This window comes from Mustela nivalis (assembly GCF_964662115.1).
Source record: "Mustela nivalis genome assembly, chromosome: 3".
Lineage (NCBI taxonomy): Eukaryota > Metazoa > Chordata > Mammalia > Carnivora > Mustelidae > Mustela > Mustela nivalis.
In genome coordinates, this window is record NC_139022.1 from 157,898,797 (window position 1) to 157,924,109 (window position 25,313).

Below are 25,313 nucleotides of genomic sequence, written 5' to 3' on the forward strand. Positions count from 1 at the left end.
CTATTAGTCACCATACATCATTACTTTTTGATGTAGTGTTCCATGACTCATTGTTTGCATATAACATCAAGAATATTACTTGTGATGCAAGTCAAGTATAGTCCTGTCCATAACCAAGTAAATGAAATTCTAAATATTATGTTTGTATAGAAAAGGGGAATTATACTAGTGACTAGATAAAAACTCATTTTGCATGACATTATATGGGTTTCATGAAATTTCTTTGCATCATTTTCCATCAGTTTTGTCTTGCTTTGTCATTACATATATGTGTTTTACTCTAGTGACCTCATGTCCTTCACACTTGTTTCAAGAGCAGCCCGGACTTATAGATGAATATCATGGGGCCCTGGGGAGTCATGTGTCCACCTCACATTCTCCGGAAACAAGGATAAGCCAAGGTAGGTGGTATTGGCATGGAAGAAACATTTGCTATCATGTAGTCAAAATTCCCTGTTACATAGACAGGGACACTCCAACCAAAAGAGTGAAACCATCTGCATGGGCACCAAAGAGCATTCCACTTGTTCAAAAACATCTTGCCTCACTAATATTGTGGTGGTTTAGCATGGCTTCTTTGACTCTTGCTAAACAAAATGAACTACTTGGGGAAAACTAATTGCTATTGGAATCCCTTAAACTGTTTGCTTCCCATGCTCATTTTAGGGTATGGGTTTTTAATGATCGACCCTATAAATAAGATATCATGAACTAGGAATGGGATGCAGGACAAATTTTTTCTAAATGGGTATAGAAAAAAGTCTTTATTCATTGTATAAGAAAAAGGACATTTAACAAGTGATTTGGAGAGGCAGCGTACCATAGAGAATAATGAGGCTGGAGCCAGAGAGCCCGAGTTTAAATCCCGGTCTTGCCACTCACTAACTTGGGACAGTTACTCACTGGTTCTTTATCTCAGTTCTTCCATCTGTCCTCTCCTGTATATGGGAGCCAGTAACAGTAGAGTTTGTTTTTTTGTTTTGTTCTGTTTTTTGTTTGTTTGTTTTTGTTTTCTTTTTTTTGTTTTTTTTATAAAGAATTCAGTATAGTACCTGATACATACTTTCAGGTAAGATTTTACTAATATTTGTTACTCATTTCTAGAATAAATTACATCCAATCCATGGTGAATGAAAAACAATCATTTTCCAAATCAACTGATTTCAAAACTTTTACCTCCCAAAAGTTGAAACAGACCTTAAATTTTTAACGTGTTATTAACTATTATTAAATAAAATATTTGATTATATATAAAATTTTATATTTTGGGAATAGAGCTTAAGATTAGTCATCTATTTGTTTAAGATTTCCCTGGTATTAATTCTATCTACAAAATTTAAAAGCATATACATGCAGAATAGTGTCAGATTCTAGAAATACACATTTCTTCCCAGAAATATAAATTAATATTTCAAAAATTATTTTATTTTATTCAGTTGAATTTTCAATATATTATAATATATATTTGGTACTATACAATTATAAAATTAAATTTCAATTTATATCTATTTGTCTTTCTACACTTACATCTATATCTACCTGTATCTATCTATCTGTACCTGTCTATCTGTTATGGAATATACTGTGTCCCTCAAAAATTCCTATGTTGAAAACTTGACCTCCAATTCCTCAGACTTTGATTGTATTTAGAGACAGTCTTTAAAAAGATAATTAAGTTAAAATGAAGTAATTAACATAAAGGCTGCTCTGATTCAAAAAGGAAATTTGGACATAGATGCATAGAGAGAATTCAAACTTGAGACTTGAACTTCAGACACAAGCTTCACCATTATATCAGCTCTGGGTCTCCAGCCTGCTGGTCTATCCTGCAAATTCTGGGTATGACTTCCATAACCGAGGAACCAGCTCCTTAAAAGAAATTTCTCTCTCTCACTTTCTGTCTAATGCATTACACACAACCTGTTGGTTCTGTTTCTCTGGAGAACCTTGGCTAACATACTCTATGTACAGAGAGAGGGAGGAAGAAAGAGTTTCTCAAAAAAAGAAGTGATAAATTGAATACTATTAAGTATACATGAAATTTTAAGTATGAAAATGTATTATATTAGGTAAACATTGTGTAATAAAACTAAAATGGAGGGTTCCCCTTTCTCCACATCCTCGCCAGCATCTGTCATTTCCTGACTTGTTGATTTTAGCCATTCTGACTGGTGTGAGGTGATATCTCATTGTGGTTTTGATTTGTATTTCCCTGATGCCGAGTGATATGGAGCACTTTTTCATGTGTCTGTTGGCCATCTAGATGTCTTCTTTACAGAAATGTCTGTTCATGTCCTCTGCCCATTTCTTGATTGGATTATTTGTTCTTTGGGTGTTGAGTTTGCTAAGTTCTTTATAGATTCTGGACACTAGTCCTTTATCTGATATGTCGTTTGCAAATATCTTCTCCCATTCTGTCAGTTCTCTTTTGATTTTGTTAACTGTTTCCTTTGCTGTGCAAAAGCTTTTGATCTTGATGAAATCCCAATAGTTCATTTTTGCCCTTGCTTCCCTTGCCTTTTGCGTTGTTCCTAGGAAGATGTTGCTGCGGCAGAGGTCGAAAAGGTTGCTGCCTGTGTTCTCCTCAAGGATTTTGATGGATTCCTTTCGCACATTGAGGTCCTTCATCCATTTTGAGTCTATTTTTGTGTGTGGTGTAAGGAAATGGTCCAATTTCATTTTTCTGCATGTGGCTGTCCAGTTTTCCCAGCACCATTTATTGAAGAGGCTGTCTTTTTTCCATTGGACATTCTTTCCTGCTTTGTTGAAGATGAGTTGACCATAGATTTGAGGGTCTATTTCTGGGCTCTCTATTCTGTTCCATTGATCTATGTGTCTGTTTTTGTGCCAGTACCATGCTGTCTTGATGATGACAGCTTTGTAATAGAGCTTGAAGTCCGGTATTGTGATGCCACCAACGTTGGCTTTCTTTTTCAATATCCCTTTGGCTATCCGAGGTCTTTTCTGGTTCCATATAAATTTTAGCATTATTTGTTCCATTTCTTTGAAAAAGATGGATGGTACTTTGATAGGAATTGCATTAAATGTGTAGATTGCTTTAGGTAGCATAGACATTTTCACAATATTTATTCTTCCAATCCAGGAGCATGGAACATTTTTCCATTTCTTTGTGTCTTCCTCAGTTTCTTTCATGAGTACTTTATAGTTTTCTGAGTATAGATTCTGTGTCTCTTTGGTTAGGTTTATTCCTAGGTATCTTATGGTTTTGGATGCAATTGTAAATGGGATTGACTCCTTAATATCTCTTTCTTCTGTCTTGCTGTTGGTGTAGAGAAATGCAACTGTGGGAATGCAAGCTGGTGCAGCCACTCTGGAAAACAGCATGGAGGTTCCTCAGAATGTTGAAAATAGAACTGCCCTATGACCCAGCAATTGCACTATTGGGTATTTACCCTAAAGATACAAATGTAGTGATCCAAAGGGGCACATGCACCCGAATGTTTATAGCAGCAATGTCCACAATAGCCAAACTATGGAAAGAACCTAGATGTCCATCAACAGATGAATGGATCAAGAAGATGTGGTATATATACACAATGGAATACTATGCAGCCATCAAAAGAAATGAAATCTTGCCATTTGCGACAACATGGATGGAACTAGAGCAAATCATGCTTAGCGAAATAAGTCAAGCAGAGAAAGACAACTATCATATGATCTCCCTGATATGAGGAAGTGGTGATGCAACATGGAGGCTTAAGTGGGTAGGAGAAGAATAAATGAAACAAGATGGGATTGGGAGGGAGACAAACCATAAGTGACTCTTAATCTCACAAAACAAACTGAGGGTTGCTGGGGGGAGGGGGTTTGGGAGAAGAGGGTGGGATTATGGACATTGGGGAGGGTATGTGCTTTGGTGAGTGCTGTGAAGTGTGTAAACCTGGTGATTCACAGACCTGTACCCCTGGGGATAAAAATATATGTTTATAAAAAATAAAAATTAAAAAAAAAAAACTAAAATGGAAATGTTAATTTTATGAGGATAAATAAAATATAAACTGTCCATAGCTTAAATAATAATTTCTTCAGATAAATAGGGTGGAGATAGAAAATAATGGTGATTATGCAATTGTAAAGGTAATTTCTACTGAAAAATTAATATTCCTAGTTTAAAAAAAGACTCAAAAATCACAAAAATCTGATAATTACATCATTTGGATTTTTTAATTTCATATGGAAAGAAAATTAAAATTTGTGAAGGTATAGAGATGACTGTGCCCAAAGATAAATAAATAAATAATTAGGGGCTAATAAGACTAAAATATTTTTAGGTTTTGTTTACTTAGTTAATACATAGTGGTTTAAAATTAATGCCAATGAAAATGAAAGTGTATTTTTTGTTTTGTTTTGTTTTTTAAAGTTTTATTTATTTATTTGACAGAGCGATCACAAGTAGGCAGAGAGAGAGAGAGAGAGGGAAGCAGGCTCCCTGCTGAGCAGAGAGCCCAATGTAGGACCAGATCCCAGGGCCTGAGATCATGGCCTAGGCTGAAGGCAGAGGCTTAACCCACTGAGCCACCCAGGCATCCCGAAAGGGTATTGTTTTTAATAGCTAGATTTGATGTATGACAAAAACTGTGATTTATATGTTGAACAAATTTACCAAAACTTTATATGCTTATATCATGATTATTTATCTAATGTATTGCTTCATTTTAAATCTTGTCACATTGGAAGATTATTACCTTTAACAAAGGAGAGAAGATTATTACTTCTAAGAATGTGGAGAAAATGCTAAATCAAAGAAAGACTTCGATTTGTCCTCAATAATTCTGTTTAACTATCTTAAACATGTTTTAAAGTATACAAGGAAATTCTGACATGCTCTTATAAGTAGTCAAAGATAGGCCTTGTCTCACCCATAGAGGTCATTTAGAGCTCAAAGAGCTCACCTATATGTCATAAATTAAAATACAGTTTAATATGATGCTGTGCCACATAATAGAGGTAACAATACAAGATGCTAAGACAGAGACAAGGGTTCTAAATCACTGCTCAGAGAAAATAAGTCTTGAACTTAAAGAAAAAACAAATAAGTAAGAATTAACCAATAGAATAGATTGGGTTAAACAGGGTTTTGGAGACATATAGAGAGTTCTGAACTGATATATGTGGGGTGATGGGTATATATGGTGAATAGCTGAAACCTCTAATTAGAGTTGGTATTGTTTGGATTGATGCCAACTAATCCAAGAATTTTTTCCTTATAACTATGGGAAGCTTTTTGTTAATTTTATGACATTCCCAGATGTGAGTTTTAGAAAATTCTCTCTAGACTTAATTTGGAGGATGTATTACTTGGATTAAAACTACTGTAACAATCTACCATTTTCAAGCAATTACTATTTAGGAGATCAAATAAATTGGACAGACATTGTGATCACATTCTTCTAAAGAAACATTTAAAATAGAAAGTTAGACAACATGCATATTTTTATACATGTGTATATAAATGTGTATATTTTTATACAGGGAAGTCCTAAATCATCCCCTTTCAATTTTAAGACTTTGATGTTATTGGGATAATACTGCAAAAATTAAGAATTATAGCTTTAGAACTTTGAAATTACTTTCACAAAATTGTTATTTATTCTATCAACGTTGCACTCAGTTCTGCAATTCAATACACCTTACAATTAGTACTGGAAGTCAGAGTATAACCTGTTCTCAGGTGTAGTTCAACCACAGCAGGTGATTAAAAGCATCAGTTAGAGATATGTAATTATAAAGTATATGGTAATATAATTATAACCATGAATGTTTCTTTGTGGTTTGTAATACTGATAGCTATTTAATACACTATTATCTAAAAATATACAAAATTTTTCAAACAGTCTCCTTACATCTCTGAAAGAACATTATCATCATATTAAAATTTTCAGTAACAGTGTTTCATTTTTCTTGTCTTTGTGTTTTTTTGTTTTTTAGCTCTTCTACTATGACTTTTTCTGTTCACATATTGGGAATATTGAATCTTTTAAATTTTATGCAAAATATAAAATCCTCTTTTGGTTTCATGCCATTTTTGAGAACTGACTCTAAATATTGTTTTGAAAAATAATTAAATGACATTCATTATAGTGAGATTAAGAACTCAGTGAAAACTAATTTTAGTAATGAAGATTTTTTTAAGTATGGATTTATAGTGTTATCAGCACTTAACTTTTATAGATCTATGCTTCAGGTGACATCCTTTGGCATTTTTTGGGTCTTGGGGGGAAAAAAAGGAAGAATGTCTGATAAAAGTAGAATAGTTGCATTTTATATTATCAAGAGAACTCTTGATAAATGTTACTTCTCATGTCTAGATTATCCATGCTCAAAGAACAGTAAAGCTATCTAAAATTACTTTTATTTAGCAAAAACTGAAAATACAAGAAATTACTAAGTATATGAAAAAAATATTTTGGGATTAAGAGATCCAATCTATTCCATTTTGTTTTTATAAAATTGTCCAAATCTGAGATTCAATGGCATTTTCACATTGCTTTTTTAAACCCAAAATGCTTTGCTCTTTAAAAAAAATCCTCATGTAAGGGTTTTCTAGGAAAATTGCACAATATAGCAAAATTAATTTTTTGTCAATCTTCCCAAAGAATACTATCAAATATGTAGGCATATCTTGTCCAATCATAAAATCGTGTGTGTGTGTGTGTATGTGTGTGTGTGTATTTATGACACAATATATTGCAAAAGACAGAAAAGGGATGAGAGAAAGCAGTAAAATTAAGGTTCAAAATAAATTTGGATTGTATACATGCATATATTAATCAATAAAATAAACAAGAATCTTATATTATTAAAAATGTTGACAAAACTTACAATTTGCTTCATCATTACTTAAACCCATACATGTAGTAATTTAACAAGTTTATTTTATGTTTTAAAGACTTCCATCTAGGGATGCCTGGGTGTCTCATTCAGTTAAGCTAAGCATCTGCCTTTGACTCAGACCTTTGACCTTCATGATCTCAAGGTCCTGAGATGGAGACCCACTTTAGTAGAGAGTCTGCCTCTCCCTCTGCTCCACCCCTCAGATCTCTCTCTCTCTGTCTCAAATAAATAAAATCTTGAAAAGAAAAACTTACATCTAAATTTAAATGTTTTAAGCTTACCATACAAATACAATGAAATACTTGTTTTTTCCTGTACAGAGATAACATGCTATTAATAAAAATGTTTAAAATCAGAATTTACTCATGGGCCTTAATTTCTTTTTTTTCTTATATCGAAAAATATCAGTCACTCTTACTTATAGACTTGATATAAAACAACAATTAGGGGGAAATGACTTAGAGCAAACATTGATTTCCAACACTAAAAATGGAATAAGCATATGTTCTCAGAGTTGTTCTCATAGTCTGTATAAACATGGGTCTTTTCCATTCGTGTTTTTTATGTACTGGTTCATAAATATTAACAATTAATACGAGAAGGGAATATAGATGTCAGTTAAGTATTAATATTATCTGCAATATATCTAAGGGCATCCTTGAAACTCTTCTGTATAGCTCTTTGCTTGATGCTCTCTCAGAGATTTATCTGGAATTCCTTAGTTAATATCCTACTACAAAATGCATAATATCTTTTCCTCCTTGAGGTCGTTGACTTTGGCTTATAATATGGAAAACTGATATAAAGAGTCAGTACATGAATTCTTAAGCTTTGGATAATTATTAAACATTAAACATATTCACAGTTTTTGAGACCCTTCAAATAATGTTAGGGTCAATTTCTTCAATCTTGATCCACTTTACACCTTTTTTTTTCAACATCTGCATAACTTTTTTTTTTTCACCAATAATAAATTTCCTTTATAGTGATTGGTACCATAATTGGCAAAAAGTTACAGAATAGCTAAGTTAGGTTTTTTAATTTGATCATTGATGAGATTTGAGAGATCAACTGCATAATAAATTATTTATTAATTTTTTCCTCATTCTAGAACCTGAATATTCATTATATTTATCATAAGAGAGTTGATAATAATAAAAGAATGTAGTAATATCAGTTTGGACTAGTTACTAAATTCAAAGCACCTGTTCCAATAACCCCAGGTAAATAGTGTTATTTTTGGATACACGCTTGCACAAAAATATTGTACACAAAGAAAATCAGAACAGAAAAATGATTCATTACCACAGAGTTCAGCTAAGAAAAATTATATGTAATATTATGCGCTAATATTATACCTGAGACAGAAAACAGTGTTTATAAAAATTGTCTCTAATTGAAGCTGTAAGAAAGAAGGAAAATTATCTATAATCTATCTATCTATATGTCTATCTATCATCTATCTATCTATCTATCTATCATCTATCTATCTATCCAGCCACTTAGTGGAAAAGCAGAACTATAAAACATCTTTTAACCATCCCATTCTTTCCCTTAATTTTACCTAGTTTTGGGCCTCATTAAGGGTAATTTTTTTCTTATAAATTCTTAAGGTGTTGGTATATGTTATATGTTTATAGTGAGGGAAGATATTTATTTTTAATTATGTATATGAAATTAGAACTTGTCTGTGTGAAAGATGTTTTCATTTAAAGAAGGTAGTACTAATGAATTTTCCCCAACATACCTGTGCTATCATCATAAATAATAACTATTAGTATATAATTACTCTACATACAGGTGTCTAAATCGTCATACTATAATAATTTAATACCTTATTTGTAATAGTCATTTGCTACTATTTCTTTTATTTTTCTTCTATTTTACTATTTGTTGATTTATTTTTAAGACTTTATTTATTTATTTGACAGAGAAAGAGAGAGAACAGCAGGGAGAGTGTCAGGCAGAGGGAGAGGGAGAAGCAGGCTTCCGACTGAGCAGAGAGCCCGATATGGGGCTTGATCCCAGGACTCTGGGATCATGGCCTGAGCCGAAGGCAGATGCTTAACTGACTGAGCCACACAGGAACTCCTCTTATTTTACTATTTTCTTGCTTCCTGAAGACTTGTGACACATTTATTTTCAGTGATTAATATCCAATATTTTGTTTATAAAAAAACTTCAATATTTCTGTCCATATGGAAATATCATTAATACTTAGCCAAGGATTCTGATTATCTTGAAATTCCATTGGCTTTTACATAAAATATAAGTCTGTACTCCACAAGGGATGAGCTGTGGGATGTTTCCAAAAGTATCTCTAATCTCCACTCATCTTTCATTCTCTCCAATAAAATCCAAACAGCCTATTTTTTATAAAGTTCTGATTGAAGTCATATCTATCTAAGAAGGTTTAATATGTTAAAATATGCTAAGAGTTTGGAAACTTCTGATCAAAGTAGCTATCAAAATGCAAAATATTATTGTCATTGTTTTGAAAAGGTAAATAGCAATCATTCATGGGCTTGGTATGCTGCCCTGCAGTCACTGTGATCTGATCTGTTCCATGAAGCTAGTTTTCCATTGATTAAATGTTCTTATCTCTATTGCCAAGTTAATCTTGTGTGGCATCCGAGCTTTTATTTTATCTTCTTTACACAGTCTCCTTCAGGCTCTACAAATGAGAGTAAACTTTAAAGGAATCACAAACCAGCAGTCATTTTTTTCATTCTCCACAAGTTGTTTTTCATGAAACATTCTGTATGTCACTAAGTTCTCTTTAGATACAGGCATGCTTTTCTTCAAAATTGAAAATAGTTTTAATGTAATAGAGGATTTCGCTCTTCGCTAAGATCGACTGTTGCAAAGATATAATCAGCCAAGGTATTTATGTGATAGGCTAAGGTCATCAGGGGATGAAGGAGTGGGGAGAGAAGGAGGGGTTAGAGTATTTCACTTTCTGGTCATGAATTTGGATAATTTGTGTTACTTAATGACATGTTTTGTGAGGAGGATAGTTTTCATTTAACATGAACTCATATCCATGTGGATATCTATTATATTACTTAGCTAATGTTCATTTATCAAAAATATTTAAGATATTAAAAATAAAATAGTTCCTTACAGGATGACATTTGACTTTGGCAAAATCTCATACTCTACCACATAAATGATGTGAAAGTTATAGTTTACTGTGACAAGCACAGTGAATATAGCCTCCTCCTTGGAAACCAGGATCAGGCTGGAAAAGTTCAATGAACTTGACTTTTTGAGTCTACCAAGTTATTAATACAGGAAATGTGTTTTGGGTTATAGCAATAGCAATTTCTATTCTGGTTGAGGTTCTGCCAGTTTGTGGGAAATCCTAAATAGATTTTAGTGTATCTCTTATATACTAAACAATATATCCTATATACCCAACCTAATTTTCTAGTAATGTTTAAAATAGTACTTATTAAGAAACATCACCTGAATCTAACTTCAAGCTTCTAAGGATGGATTCCTTAAAAATGTCCGGTTCTCTCAGTAGTAAGCAGCAAAGAGAGGAGAACAAGAAGTAGTTGACATAACTAAAAGTATGAAAACTTTAGGTTAGACATTAGGAATTAGCTTTCCAGACAAAAGGCCATGGGGTTTAAATTATACTTTCCAAAAGCTATTCCAAGGGCTATGTTATTTCATATTTTAAAAACTAGAAATATTGAAAATAATCATATAATGAGTAGATTTCACAGTGACCAATGTCAGAATGAATGCCTAATACCTTATGACTTCATAGTGATGACAGAAATACCATATTTACCCAAGAGTCTATAAGAACTATGCTGTGGTATATGATGTGCTAAGATGTTATCTGAAATCCATGATATCATATCATATCATATTATATCCACATTTTCTCAAAAGTCTTTTCTATAAGAAATATATTTACACAAATTGTGTTTTGGGTGGTTCCGTTGGTTAAGCAACTGATTTGGTTAGGGCTCAGATCATGATCTCAGGGTCCTGGGATTGGCTTTGTGTTGGGCTCCCTTCTCTGGTCCTCCCTCTCCCTCTGTTCCTATCCCTTCTAGGAGTCTCTCTCTTTCTTTCACAAGTAAATAAATCTTTAAAAAATAAATAAATTAGGGGTACCTGTGGAGCTCAGTGGGTTAAGCCTCTGCCTTCGGCTCAGGTCATGATCTCAGGGTCCTGGGATCAAGCCCCACATCAGGCTCTCTGCTCAGCAGGGAGCCTGCTTCCCTCCCTCTCTCTGCCTGTCTCTCTGTGTACTTGTGATCTCTCTCTCTGTCAAATAAATAAATAAAATCTTTTAAAAAATAAATAAATAAAATAAAATTGTACTCAAAAATATTTTACTAATCGTATATTGCATAAAAAGATGATAGAATATTTTGGTATATCATGTATTTATTTACCAGAGTCGAAGCACATCATAACTAGGAAATAATACAGAAAGACTCAATAAAATGATTTTGTTTACTATCAATCTACCACATCTATCTATTTATCTCCTCTATCTCTCTATCATCCATCTTCGTCGTGAATATTTTCTTTTGTCCAATAGTAAAAGAAAACACCTGTGTGATTCATGACTTATCTTTAGCTTAGTATTTAATCCTTTTTGAGGCTTTGGTGGCATCAAAAACATTTAGCTCTTTGTTTTGTTTTCTATGTAGGTTGATTTAGAATGCCATTTCCTGTTCTTAAAAATTGTAGAACTGAAAATGGCTTTGGTATCATGTGATTTTCTCAGATAACTACCTTTGTTCTCTATATTTCAGTGTGTCCAGACAAACAAGTAGAAAGCAGTTCTCTCAGTCCTTAGATGTGACATTAAGGGCACCCATATACACTTACAGTAGAGGATCAGAAGGAATCACAAATCATTTACACTTAGTTACTGCTTTTATGATTCAGTCTGAAAAAGCAGGTCTGGAAGCTGTAGAGTTCCTTACAACTTTAACCCATTTTCATGAACTTTAAGAACAGTTATTTTCCATATTAATCACATTATGTATGTTATTATATGTATTATACGTTATTTTACACAACCCAGTATGTTTACATATATATGTGTGTGTATGTGTGTATACATATATATAGTAAATATATTACTAGTACTTCAAAGAGACGTGTGTGTAATTTGACTAACATTGAGAACTATGAATGACATTGTTAAGTATTTTAGACAAATAAATGGACCTTTTGCTGTCATTTGTTTATTTATTTTGTTCATTTTATTTATTTATTTATTTATTGGCTGTATTATATCTCCCCAAAAGTCATATATGGAAGCCCTAACCTCCAATGTGGCCAAATTCAGAGACAGGACTTTTAAAGTAGTTAAGGTTAAATGAGGTCATAAAGGTGGAGTCGTAATTCAATATGACTGGTGTCCTTATAAGAAGAGAAAGAGACAGGAGAGCTGGGTGTGAGTAGTCAGACAGAAGGTGGGCATATTCAAGACAAGGAGCAAGCATACAGCAGAAACCAAAGTTCTGGACATTTTGATGTTGGACTTCCAGCCTCCAGAAGTACGAGAAAATAAACGTCTTTTGTTTAAGTCAACCATTCTTTGACATTTTGTTATGGCAGCCCTAGAAGACCATAAACAAATCAGACTCTGGAAAGTTGGGGTCATGGGAAAAGTGTGTCTTTTTTTTTTTTTTTAAGATTTTATTTATTTATTTGACAGGCAAAGATCACAAGTAGGCGGAGAGGCAGGCAGAGAGAGAGGGGGAAGGAAGCAGGCTCCCTGCTGAGCAGAGAGCCTGATGTGGATCTCGATCTAAGGGTCCTGGGATCATGACCTGAGCAGAAGGCAGAGGCTTTAACCCACTGAGCCACCCAGGCACCCCAAGGGAAAAGTGTGTCTTGTCATCAGAATATACCTACAATCCTCATCATGGTGTGCAACACAAACCTAATTTAAGATCCCTGTAACGCCACCCATTCTATTCACCACCTGGTTAGAATGAAAACAATGACTGGGGAATCCAATTTTTACGTTCTTAGCTTAAAAGTTAAGAGGGCATTCATCATTTAGAAATCTGTACTGAGAGTTTTGAGTAGCTGCAGCCTTTCTCTGCTAGAAGTGGTGTGTATTTGTCACGTGTAGTAGGAAAACAGAATATTTGGGCTGACATAGGACAAAAGACACAAGGGATTCTGGAACTTCAGCAATATTTGTATTAATCCATTAACCTCTGTACAAAGACTATGAAAAAAATTTGATTAGGAAAAAGAATAATTGTGGTTTTCTTCTGGACTTTATTGTACTGTGTGGAATGTTCATGAGGTCTTTAGAGTCAAGCACAACTATCGTACAGTCTCTTAGAGAAAACTACTAAGACACATCCATTACAAAAATCATTTCTTTATTATTTTAGGTATAAATATGTTGTTTCTCCTGATATATTTCATCTCCTTGAAATCAAAGGCCATGTTTGATATTTTCCTGAAACTCTTACAAATGTAAAACGTATTCTTTAACTGAGACTTTTACTTGTTTTTTCACTAAGAAATATTCCTGTTTCTGATTATCTGACTAAGAAGGAAGTTAGGAGGAAGGCCACTGGCCAAATGAAAGGGCTTGTTTTCACTAAGCAGTATAAGCAATACAGAAAACTGGGAAATCAATTTCATACTAAAGTGATTAAATAATGCATTTATGATCTAAAACTATCTGGACTTGCAGCTTTTTTTATAAATATAACCTCAACTTAGTATCTATTTTATATCTGTTTTACTGTAACATTTAAGTAAAGACCAGAGTTTTCTAAAAAAGAGTTTATTTAGAAAGCATCATAGTGCAAACAAATTATATCACTTTTATTTTCTTTTTAAAATAAGACTATGATGCAAAGTTTTTAATATGACTATGATGCAAAATTCATGAGGATTGTGCTTCTCTAAAAAGTTGTTTTCTTTGTTTTGCTTTTCCTTTTTTTAAAAAATATCTGTGGGGTGCCTGGGTGGCTCAGTTGGTTAAAGTCTCTGCCCTTGGTTCAGGTCATGATCCCAGGGTCCTTGGATTGGACCCCACATTGGGCTCCCTGCTCAGAGGGGAGCCTACTTCCCCCTCCCTTTCTCTGCTTTCCTCTCTCTGCCTGCCTCTCTGCCTACTTGTGATCTCTGTCTGTCAAATAAATAAATAAAATCTTAAAAAAAAAGAATATCTGTGAACTATATATGATTAATAAAGATTACTTTTTTTAGAATTATGTTATGTTAGTCACCATAGAATACATTATTAGCTTTTGATGTAGTGTCCCAAGATTAATTGTTTACATATAACGACCAGTGCTCCATGCAATACGTGTCCTCCTTAATACTGATCACCAGACTATCCATCCCCCCTTTCCCCTCCCCTCTAAAAACCTCATTTTGTTTCTCAGAGTCCGCAGTCTCTCATGGTTCATCTCCCCCTCTGATATCCTCCCCCTTCATTTTTCCCTTCCTTCTCCTAATGCCCTCCATGTTATTCCTTATGTTCCATAAGTAAGGGAAACCATATAATTGACTTTCTCTACTTGACTTATTTCACCCAACATAATCTCCAGTTCTATCCATGTTGATGCAAAAGCTGGTTATCCATCCTTTATGATGGCTGAGTAATATATTATTGTATATATAGACCACATCGTTTTCATCCATTCGTCTGTAGAAGGGCATCTTGGCTCTTTCCACAGTGAGGCTATTGCAGAGATTGCTGTTATGAACACCGGGGTGCATATGGCTCTTCTTTTCACTGTATCTGTATCTTTGGGGGTAAATACCCAGTAGTGCAATTGCTGGGTCATAGGATAGCTCTATTTTTAATTTTTTGAGGAACTTCCACACTTTTTTCCAAAGTGGCTGTACAAACTGGCATTCCCACCAACAATGTAAGTGGGTTGTCCTTTCTCCACAGCCTCTCCAACATTTGTTTTTTGTTGCCTTGTCAATTTTTGCCATTCTAATTGGTATAAGGTGGTATCTCAATGTGGTTTTGATTTGAATTTTCCTGATGGCTAATGATGATGAACGTTTTTTCTTGCGTCTTTTAGCCATTTGTATGTCTTGGACATTTATGTCTGTTCATTCCTTCTGCCCATTTTGTTGAACTTGATTATTTGTTTTTTTTGGGTATTGAGTTTGAGAAGTTCATTATAGATCTTGGATATCAGTCTTTTGTTTGTAGTGTCATTTGCAAATACCTTCTCCCATTCTGTGGACTGCCTCTTTGTTTTGTTGACTGCTCCCTTTACTATGCAGAAGTTTTTTATCTTGATGGAGTACCATAAGTTCATTTTCACTTTTGTTTCCCTTTCTTTTGGAGACATATCTTGAAAGAAGTTGCTGTGGCCATTGTGGAAGAAATTACTGCCTATGTTCTCCTCTAGGATTTTGATGCATTCCTGTCTAAGTTATGACTGGAAGGGGAGAGATCATGACTAACACTAAGGAAATAGAAACAGTCATCAGAAATTATTATCAACAGTTATATGCCAAAAAGTTAAGCAAACTAGAAGAAATGGATGCATTCCTGGAAACCTATAAACTTCCAAGACTGAAACTAGAAGAAATTGACAACCTGAATAGACTAATAACTAGTAACAACATTGAAGCAGTGATCAAAAACCTCCCCAAAAGCAAGAGTCCAGGACCTGATGGATGCCCTGGGGAATTCTACTAAACATTCAAAGAAGAAATATTACCTATTCTCCTGAAGCTATTTAAAAAAAAAAAAAAAGAAAGAAAGAAAGAAACAGAAGGAAAACTTCTGGGCTCTTTATATTAGGCCAGCATTACCTTGATCCCCAAACCAGGCAAATCCCTGATTAAAAAGGAGAATTACAGACCAATATCCCAGATGAATATGGATGCCAAGATTCTCAACAAGATACTAACTAATAGGTTCCAACAGTACATTAAGAGGATTATCTACCACAACCAGGTGGGATTTATTCCTGGGATACAAGAGAGATTCAACATTCACAAATCAATCAATGTGATAGAACAAATTAATAAGAGAGAAGAACCACATGGAAGGCTCAATTGATGCAGAAAAAGCATTTGACAAAATATAACATCCTTTCCTGATTAAAACTCTTCAGACTATAGGGATAGAGGGAACATTCTTCAATTTCATAAAATCCATCTATCAAAAGCCCACATATCATTCTCAGTGGGGAAAAGCTTTTCCCCATTGATGTTCATTTGAATATCATTCTCAATGGGGAAAAGCTGAGAGCCTTTCCCATAAGATCAGGAACACAACAAGGACACCACAATAAGGATGTCCAATCTCACTGCTATTGTTCAACATAGTGCTAGAAATTCTAGCAACAACAATCAGATAACAAAAAGGAATAAAATGTATTCAAATTGGCAAAGAAATGAAACTCTCTCTCTTCACAGATGGTATGATATTTTATCTGGAAAAACCAAAAGACTCCATCCCCAAATTACTAGAACTCATACAGCAATTCAGTAAAGTGGCAGGATACAAAATCAATGCACAGAAATCAGTTGCTTTCTTATATACTATACACTTTTCTTTCTTTTTTTTAAATTAAATTTATTTATTTTCAGCATAACAGTACTCATTATTTTTTCACCACATCCAGTGCTCCATGCAACCCATGCCCTCTATAATACCCACCACCTGGTACCCCAACCTCCCACCCCCCCGCCACTTCAAACCCCTCAGATTGTTTTTCAGAGTCCATAGTCTCTCATGGTTCACCGCCCCTTCCAATTTCCCCCAACTCCCTTCTCCTCTCTAATTCCCCATGTCCTCCATGCTATTTGTTATGCTCCACAAATAAGTGAAACCATATGATAATTGGCTCTCTCTGCTTGACTTATTTCACTCAGCATAATCTCTTCCAGTCCCGTCCATGTTGCTACAAAAGTTGGGTATTCGTCCTTTCTGATGGAAGCATAATACTCCATAGTGTATATGGACCACCTCTTCCTTATCCAATCATTCATTGAAGGGCATTTTGGTTCTTTCCATAGTTTGGCAACCATGGCCATTGCTGCTATAAACATTGGGGTACAGGTGGCCCTTCTTTTAAAACTATGGAACGCTTCATGAATTTGCGTGTCATCCTTGCGCAGGGACCATGCTAATCTTCTCTGTATCGTTCCAATTTTAGTATATGTGCCGCTGAAGCGAGGACTATACACTTTTCTTATACACTATATACTATACACTTATACACTAACAATGAAACTGTAGAAAGGGAAATTAGAAAATTGATTCCATTTACAATAGCCCCAAAACCCATAAGATGCCTTGGAATAAACCTATCCAAAGAGGTAAAGGATCTATACTCAAAGAAGTACAGAACATTCATGAAAGAAATTGAAGAAGACACAAAAAGATAAAAAAAAAAAATTCCATGCTCATGGATTGGAAGAATAAACATTGTTAAAATGTCTATGCTGCCTAGAGCAATCTATCCTTTCAATGTCATCCTGATCAAAATGCCATTGGCATTTTTCAAAGTGCTGGAACAAACAATCCTAAAATTTGTATAGAACCAGAAATGACCTCAAATCTCCAAGAAAGTGTTGAAAAAGAAAAACAAAGCTGGGGCATCACATTTCCTGATTTCAAGCTATATTCAAAGCTATATTACACATTGACACAAAAAGAGATATATACACCAATGGAATAGAATAGAGAGCCCAGACAGAAACCCTCAACTCTATGGTCAAATAATCTGTAACAAAGCAGGAAAAATACCCAATAAAAAAAAGACACTCTCTTCAATAAATGGTGCTGGGAAAATTGGATAGAATGAAACTTGACCAGGACACCTGGGTGGCTCAGATGGTTAAGTGGCTGCCTTTGGCTCAGGTCATTATCCCAGGGTACTGGGATCGAGTTCTGCATCAGGCTTCTTGCTCAGTGGGAAACCTGCTTCTCCCTCTGCCTTTGCCTTATACTCTGTCTGCTTGTGCTCTCTCTCTTTCCCTGATAAATAAACAAATAAAATCTCAAAAAAAAAAAAAAAAGAAGAAGGAAGGAAAGAAAGAAAGAAAGATAGAAAGAAAGAAACTCAACCATTCACTTCTTATACCATACACAAAGATAAACTTTAAATGGATTAATAAAGATTACTAAAGGCATGGGGTGCCTGGGTGGCTCAGTCATTTAAACTTCTGTCTTCAGCTAGCTATGATTCCAGGGTCCTGGGGTTCAGTCCCCTATTGGACTCCTTGCTCAGCAGGAAACCTGCTTCTCCCTCTCCCATGCCCCCTGTTTGTGTGCACAGTCCCCCACTTTCTCTCTCCCTCTGTCAAATGAATAAAATCTTAAAAAGAATTAATAAAGTAAAAAAAATAGCTTTGAAATATAATATACTCAGGATATATATGAATTATGATTCTCTTTGGGATGAGTGATAAGATAAGGGCTTATGTAAATAATATGCATTTGCTATAAAATAAAAGTATGTGATGTTAGATATTTCATGCCTCTTTATCTTATATTCAGAAAATAGTACAGATCAAGTATGGGATACAATGATATGCCTCAATGCCTGTGACAAAGGAAAAAGAAAAAAAAATTTTCAAATTTCCAAACTACTTTTAGTCAGGTAGGCATCAGTAGAAGATCTGTAACAAACATATATTCAACTCACACTTCCCTGCTTTATATCTTAAGAATTTGTCTTAGGATGTTTTTAATTAAAAAAAAATAGCTGTCCAAATTAACCTAAAATTATGTTTAGTATTCAAAGACTAAGACCATAAAAATAAAAAAAAAGAAAATTAAGATTTTGAACAAAATTTTAAGAACACATTCTTAGTATCTTATTTTCAAAAACAAAATATCCTTAATATGAGCAGTTTAAAAAATTATTTCAACCTTCTTTTTTGCAAATACAGCACCTGAAATACTTTTTAAAGAATAGTGGATTAAAGCCTTATTTCTAGATCATTTATACCACTTACTAATCTGCCTTGTGAAATAGAATTTTAAGACTGAAGTGTAGACTATTTGTGTTTATTCAGTGATTAAACTGATTTGTAATTACCGAAAATGTAGGCAAAGTGATCATTGACATTAATACTTTCCATATATTTTATTACCTTTGCAATATCAACATTTTTCATTATGCAAACTTAATTAGATGCTCTTATTGAATTCAGAATAACTACAGAATTTTAAAAGTAGTAAGATACAAAATATAACACACCTTTGGGGAGGTTGCTGGAGTTGCTACTACTTGTATGCTTTCATCTAACTTTCATCTAACTATATACACATATAAAAGATGATAATAAATAATTTTGTTCCATTGCTTGTTGGTAAAATGTGGATAATTGGAGGAAAAAGAAGATTTTGAAAATTCAGGTACATTCACATTTACCACTATTTTAGACTGTTTCTAATAAGTTAAAATGACTTTTTTCTTATTTATTTTATAAAGAATAATTTTTCAAAATATATTTATCAACGTGAGGCATTGTGTTCAGAGAAAATCAAGCCTCTCTCATATGAAACCTCTGGACATACTGACCTAACAGTTTCAATCTTATCTCTATCAAAAACCAACCTCAGATCTTCCTGCTGTGCCTCTGAGGAAAAAAATCCCTGCCTTGCTTGGAGGTTAATCCTACCATCTGTGCTCAAACCTCTGTTCCATCTTCTCTCTGAGGCTTTTTCCTGCATCTTTAACTTTTTACTTTTTCTATTAACAGTTTTTCCTCCAAGTAAATGCATGTTCAAATTTCTATTCTAAAACAAATAAAATATGATGTAATAGCCTTTCACCACCAAATACTTTCAAAGAAAATTATTTACTGACTGTTCTCACTTCCTTACATGCAGATTCCCCATCTATCTGCCGGAAGTACATAAGTCTGTATCACCTATTAGAGGGAATCTGCATCATCTCAAAGTACCTCTCTTATATCAAACAGAAACAGAAACAGAAACATGAGTTATGTTAGTTTCCTCCCTTTCCCCCAGGGATTACATCCAATTACTATCTCTCAAAGTTTGTTGCTCACACTTTATTATTACCATTCAACCCTGTTTCTCTTTTATACAGACATTTTTATTTTTACTTTATATCAGTTTTCACTTGCCTATGTAAAGAGTTCTTTCTATTGTATCCCTTTTCTAAGCTTGTTCCATTTTAGACTTTAATAAGAGAGATCTCGCTAAAATGTTTATTTTATTGTGTTCTTCCTGCTTAAAACACTTCAGTGCCTTTTTGGTACTGATCAACTTGTTACATCAATGTTTGAACATATCTTGCCTGACATAGGCCTTTGATACCCATACAGGATGTCACTGAGGTTAACAGTGAACTTAACAAAGACCATGTTCTTACAGAGTTTACATTTCAGAGAAAGAAAATCAATCTAAAACAAATAAAAGCTAAATCAAGGTGAAAGATGGCGCATTTGGAAGTATGTTAGGTAGGGCTTCAAGAGATCCCTCTGTTGAACAGACACTTGAATAAAATAGGCAATAAGCCCTACTATGGCTGGGGGAAGAGTAATGGGTTGAGACTATGTTTAGTGTGAATCTAGAGGTAATGGGAAATCCTAGTGTATACTAGGCTCTTCAAGGATATTGTAGAGGGTTTTGTTATTGTTCTTGTTCAATTATTAGTATTTGCTTATGTTTTTACTCCTAGATGTTATTTACAACATTGGATGATTTCGACAGAAGAAAAATATATCTAATTCATGTTTTTTTGTGCACTTGGGAGACTGTATTTAAGATTATAGAGGCAACACAGGTAGGTGACTGCTGAGCTCTTCTGCTCCCACAGATGCACTCAATACAAGATAATATATTGGAGCAATTTCTCTATGAAAGAAATCCAGGCACTACTGAGTGACTTCTACATGAGGAATAAATGAGAAAATACTTTGAAAAGGGTCTGGTATGCTTTTTTGTCCTTCTTTCAACTGTCTGTCATCAGAAGAGCTAGCTAGCCCTGGCTTACTCCCAGGGCTCAGCACAGATGAAGCAGGCAGAACACCCATCCCCCAATCCTTCCCTGAAAGGGGTTTATCTGCATACTTTAAAGACTGCTTCCTGAGGACCATAGCTTTTTTTTTTTTTTTTTTAATTAACACATAATGTATTATTTGTTTCAGAGGTATAGGTCTGTGATTCGTGGCCCACAGGCTTTTCTTTTAGCTGGTATCTAAGGTCTAGTTTGAATCTTTCCCAGGGAATGAAAGTCAGCAGGTACCTTCCCCACACCATCTCCTTCTAGCCCAGGTGCTAGTATTTTCCTGGAAGAAGTTTATATACCTGTCTGCACAAGTTTTACACCTTGCCCTAGGAATAGGTTCCTGGATAGCCCAGCTCTGATAGCTAATGGAGCTTCCATTTGCAAGTCCTACATGTGTTGCGGAAAATCTGAGGTGACCGAGGAAACCCAAACAGCACACGGAGAGATGGGAGAACGCAGCTTTATTAACACCAGCGGGCTCAGCGGGATCGCTCCCGAAGACTGAGCACCCCACAGGGTGAGGAGTGAGTTTTTGTGCTTACAGGCAATGGGGGATGGTAACAGGGAGTTTCCAGGTCTCTCAAGGCCCAGATGCTTTCCCAGTCTCTCAAGGCCTAATGGCCCTTTCATGTGGAAGTATTATCTCTGTGGGGGCATCTCAGGAGAGTGCTAAATCACTTAGGGGGCTGTTTCTCTTTCTTTTCTTACTCAAACAGGACTGTGCACCTGGTCTTTTTCTTCTGTCTCAGCAGAAGCAGTGACTTGTTTGTTTTTTTTTTTTTTTTGAAGACTTTATTTATTTATTTGACAGACAGAGATCACAAGTAGACAGAGAGGCAGGCAGAGAGAGAGATGGGGAAGCAGGCGCCCTGCTGAGCAGAAAGCCCGATGCGGGGCTCTATCCTAGGACCCTAAGATCATGACCTGAGCTGAAGGCAGAGGCTTTAATCCACTCAGCCACCCAGGCGCCCCATCTTATCTTAGTCAAATGGGATGGCTATTTGGTCTTTCCTTGACCCAGCTGGAGCTAAGGAAAGCCAGGGACTGCCGGAAAGGGGCTGGAACCAGGAGTTTTTATCCGCCTCACATGGACTGAGACAAAGAAGCAGTTGTGAACAGGTTATCCACCTAGGGCTTAGCACTGAGAAGCAGACAAAAGCCCCTATCTCCTAGGAATTCCCTTAAGAAGGTTTATCTCCATACTTGAAAACCCACAACCAGAGACCCAGGCTTCTAATTAGAGCACATTAAGGAATTGGCTATAAAGTCTTTGGAATTTTTAAGAGAAAAGTGACATGAACTTGGTGGAAAATGTGATGGGGAAGAGAGTTGAGGAAGAGAAACTAGTAACAGTTTATTCAGTACAAGCGGAAAATAATGATAGTTTGGACCAGTGGCACAAGTCAATCATAAGAGATTTGGCATTTTTTTTAAAGTCCAGAATTTACCAATATATGGTAATGTTGTATGAGTCCAACCAAAACAAAAGAAGTTTAAACAAAAGACACTCAGAAGGCGAGATCAGTAGTGAAGAGAGAACATCTACTTTGTAGACAAACACAGAATTCAAGACAGGATAGAATCTTAAGGAGATAATCAACTATGACTAACACGTTTGTTAGGTTTGTTGAAAGAAGTTTGAGGATCAGCTATTAGATCCTAGTACTTGAACAGCATTGGTGACCTTGTTACTGGTAACTTGAGGGATGATGGGGCATTTCTTATGCTTATCTCCAAATTCTGTGCTTCTGTTTGACAGAATGTATTGATTGAGAATTCATCTTGACAGAAATTTATTTAAATGTTCATATCCATAGAATAAAAATTGTCATGTGTCTTAGAACTCTTGTAAAATCTGCTTTTTGAAGTTTGTGCTTTAACTATGTTACTTTTCTCCTTATGATTTCTTTTCTTTTTGAAATATTTTATAATCTTTAATATGTCTAGATGAAAGATGATTTTTGGTGAATATTACTGAAGATGATTTTTCATGAATCTTATTGATCATGACTTTATAAATTTTTCTCCATGTGGGTTTCAGGATATAAATTTTTATTTCATTTCCCAAGAGTTGAAAAAATTCCAAATATTCTTTAAGTCCCATGTTGTAAATGGAATTAAATAAATAAACTTTAAATTTAGTTTTAGCTATTGATTATTTTGATAAGTATTATGAATGCTTGTACACCAAGCAAGTCTATAAGGATTAAAATTATGATGCTATACGATTGATATTATTTTGGCTCATGATATTATTTAAATTTTTATAAATTATTTACAGTTGTTCTAATTATTACAGGATTCTTGTCCCCTGCTCTTACTCATGCCTCATTGAAGATGAAGAGGTAGACCAGATGAAGAGTAGCTGAAGAGTGGTGGGCAGCAAAGCAGAGTTTACTGAGTAATAGTACAAAACTCCTGGGGAGGGAGTGGGCCCGAGGGTTGCCACAGGAGTTTCTAAGTTTAGGGGTTTTTATGGAAATTTCTTAAGCAATCAGGGTGTGTTAAGTTGTACAGATCAGGGCTTTGGTATGTATCTGGCTACCTATTAGGTTAATGTCTATGTGTTGATTGTCTTTTTGCTGACATCTGGGGCTTATGTCTTAACTGCCCTTTGCCTGTGATATTGACAAATGCTTTTGTGGTTAATTGTCTTATTTTAGGACATTTTGGAGAAGTTACTTCTGCAAAGGCTGCAAAGCAGAATGTCAGTGCAGTCCTAAGTTGCAAAACAGGATGGCATTGCTGTTTTGTCTTAGCTGTCCTGACTCCATATTTTCTTGTTGGGGACACTGGCCCCTGTCTTTAACTATTCCACTAACTCCTAAAATTATTAGCTCTAACATAACCCTCATTTACAAAAACTGAAGCTTCCTATTTATTTACCTATTTGAAATGATTCTATAATTTGTTTATAATTAAATGCATTCAAACCATCATTTAATATTGCTATATTATTTCCTTCTGAAAATAGCTACAATCTATAAGTGATTGGTACATGGCAATTTAAAATGTAAATCAGAACATTTTCCAAAAAATTGTTGAAATTATCCAAATATACAAATATTTATAAATCAGAATTTCTTTTGTTGTTATTATACTGATTAGATATGATGATATTCTACAGAGTCAATGGATAATTAATCATGCCACAAATACAAAGGGTTAGAAAAGATACTAATAATGTAGAAGATGGTTATTGAATTTTCTAAATTCAAACCTGAAGTAAAAGCTAAATAGTTGTTTTTTTAATGACTATCTAGGCAAATTAAATTTAAATTTAATCCTCTGTGTATGTGTGTGTAAATTAAAATTAAACAAATCAGTATTTTATAATATGTGATACATTCTGAAATATTCTTTTATGGTCAATTGATTTCATTTATAAAAATCCCTTTTGTCAACTCATTAAATTAATTGTATTTTTTATTTAATGGCTTTCAATCTGCCACTTAAAGATGCTAACCTGATGTATAAATTATTGGTGATTTAGATAATTACTGAGAGATCAGGTTTTAATGCCAAAAGAGAAGAAGATATTTTTCATTCTCTGCTACCAGGATACTTTTTAGAAGAGATTAAAATTGCATCCTAGGAGAGTGCCATTGGGAAGCTGTGAATGAGACCGAGAATTTTGAATCTTAAAATTCCTCTGAGCATCTTTGGCTAAAGAGTCCTATTCCACCACATCTGAGGCAACCAGCCCTCCATTTACCATATCAATTTTCAAAACTGTGTTATCAAAATTAGGTACTGATTCTCTTCCAGACTCTCCTCCCTCTTACCACCATGATTTATTGCCAACACGTACAAAATTAACTAGATTCCAACATAATATTGAACATAGATATTCAGAATTATTTTAGAAAGAGAGAGCCTATACATGGAAAGTCCAAACCCACAACTTATTTATATTATTAGGATTCTGAAGAGCTTATGTGGAAGTCAATTTCAAGGGTGTGAAAGCAAGAAAAAAGAAATATTAGGCTTAGTGCAGCCAATTTCTTTAATATGGATACACTTATCTAGAATTTCAGATTTACTGTGTTGATTTATGCACACGGACACTGAGTTACTATTCTAGTATTTTGTCTACTTATGATTTGGACTAATTAGTGGCCTACAGTTAATATCTTTGAGTTCCTTCACTCAGATTCCTAAATAGTAGTTGATTTCTTCTTTCTTCTTTCCTATCCTTTCTTTTTCCTCTCAAGGTGAAATATAATAGTCGACCACTAAACAGACATTGTACCCATTGACTACTGGGACAGGACTGTGGGTTTCTGGGTTATTGCTGTGTTTGTATTCAATGAAGTGTAGGTATATTTTGAAATAAAAAAGATCATTATAATTTTTTACAAAATCAGAAGGTGAGATCTTTGGTTGGAGATGACCAAATCTCACTGTCATCACACTGCACCATTTCATGATGTTTTAAAGATTTGCATCAATTTCCAAAATTTTCTTTTTTTTTTT